Source organism: Anolis sagrei, chromosome 4 (genome assembly GCF_037176765.1).
Source record: "Anolis sagrei isolate rAnoSag1 chromosome 4, rAnoSag1.mat, whole genome shotgun sequence".
NCBI lineage: Eukaryota > Metazoa > Chordata > Lepidosauria > Squamata > Dactyloidae > Anolis > Anolis sagrei.
Window position 1 is genome coordinate 212,773,908 of NC_090024.1, and position 2,129 is coordinate 212,776,036.

The window sequence follows — 2,129 nt, forward strand, 5'->3', positions numbered from 1 at the left end:
ATCCCCTGATTTTGAGATATTATAGATGTATCTCAGTTGACAAAGTAGATGTGTTTTTGGGCATTGCTCCCAGGCTTGTTTGATCCAAAAAAATGGTTCAGAACTCATTTTAGCTGGTGGTTCGATTCTAAAGTCATTTCCTTAAAAAAAAAATCAACATTTTGAAATAACCTGGTTAGGTAAGCCTTACCATTTTTTTTAAAAAACAACAACAATAACAACAGTAACACACATTCTATAGAACATTTGAAAGCTTCTTCTTAAAAAAATCCAGAGATGATGATGATAATGACGATGACGGTGATGATTATTCTTCCTCCTCTTTTCATTTTTTTTTTACAATTTTTTACAATTTTTCGCATTTTTTATTATTTCCAGTTTGGTGGCCAATTTTAATGGTCACACATATGCTATAACAGACATTGGTGGTAGTGGGTGTTTATCTTGCCTTTTGTAGTTAGGACACCTATGGCTGTAATAGGATTGCCTAGAGGAGAATCTATTTTTTTCCCATCGTATGCTTCATTGTATTATTTATGTATCATTGTAGTATCATTCTGAAACTAAACTTCAAAATCTATGTTTCTCCATCACTGCTTTCTCAGCCCCACAATGGCAATACTTTTAAAAAAATCATTCGACAAAGGATGATGAAGAAGGGCAGTATCGGCATTAAGAAGCTTTGTAAAAAGGAGGCTCAATGTCAGAGGTGTTCTTTATGGAGGCATTCCTATATCCTGATTGTAAATACTCCTGATATATTAAATGTGTGCAAATAACTGGACAAAATCAAAACAACTTCTGGTTTTATCATGCAAATTGCCTATCATTATGGTGTTCACATTAAGGCTAAGGCATCAACAGTACCGATGACAGCTTCAGCCAGTGCCAATGTATTATTATGATTATTATTATGAACATACCAGATTAACTCACAAAGGGCTTCTTAAAGAAAAAAGACAGGTTTTGGTGCCAGTGTTTGTATAGAGGAAAAGTGGCCCATCTGCAAAAGCAAATTAGTTTCCTGTAGAAAGAACTCCAAAATGTAATAATAGGACATAAATACACACCTTCGGGTAGGCTCCTTCCTTTTGCCTACACAGTAGATTATTGTTAATTAAACCTCTGCTCACATAAACAGAACAAGAAAGGATGTAAAAGTAATGAGCTGACAACCTGGTGTGTGTTATGTTGGGCTGCTAAGAGAATTTAATTTGAAGAAGAATTATGCACAAGCTGAAAGACAGTCCATTAACTGTCTGGAAAGAGATAAAACAAAAATGGGTTCCACCTCCTGTGAAATAAATAGTGAGCTGCTTGTTTTCTTACCTTGTGGCTTTCAGAGCCTTTGAACAGAATCAGAGCTGGACTGGGAAGAATGTCAATGCTTCATAAGCAGAAGGGGCAAAAGGTTTGCAAAACCCTGCAGAGCAGAATGCGTAAAAGGGCTTCCTCCCTGAGGGAAAATCATGAATGCAACAGATAAGACCATATCGGTGTCATACAGGTGCTTAGATATCATGGTGATAACAATGGCCAGAAATATCTAGGGACTGGGAGAAAGGGAAAAACAGGAGTTGTTTGATTCTTGTAATTGAAGTCGTAATGAATAATACTATTTAACTTTCTAATTAATAGCCCATGGACTGTATGGGCACGGTTTAATACTAACATTCAAGTGCAGAGCCATTACTAAGAATTGTGGATATTTCCCCAAAAATGGTTATGTGGGGAAGGGGATTGTCCCTTAAATATTGAAGAATTTATTCCTCTAGTCAGAAAAGAAAAGAAAATTCTGCAAAAACTAGCCAGAAACTGATTTGAGCTCTTTTAGTATTTGTCTAGCAGGCTTCCTGCAGTTAGCCAAGAGCCCCATTTTTTTTTGAAGGAGCCGTTGTGGCTCAATGGGTTAAATCCTTGTGCTGCTGAACTGCTGACCTAATGGTTGGCAGTTCAAATCTGCAAGATGGGGTGAGCTTCCATCTGTCATCTCCTGCTCCTATCAACCTAGCAGTTTGAAAAAAAATGCAAATGTGAGAATAGATACTGCTTTGGTGGGAAAAGGCAAAGAGATGCTCCAAGCAATCTTGCTGTCCACACAACCAGGAGGTGACAATGCAGGCTCATTG

General features: G+C 37.3%; 1 non-coding gene across 1 annotated transcript; it reads left to right on the forward strand.

The window, feature by feature from the left end:
• The first annotated feature begins 1,813 nt into the window (after positions 1-1,813).
• LOC132775279 (U7 small nuclear RNA) lies at positions 1,814-1,875 on the forward strand. Its single transcript, XR_009631485.2, has one exon. It is a non-coding gene; the product is annotated as a U7 small nuclear RNA (small nuclear RNA).
• Positions 1,876-2,129: the final 254 nt, after the last annotated feature.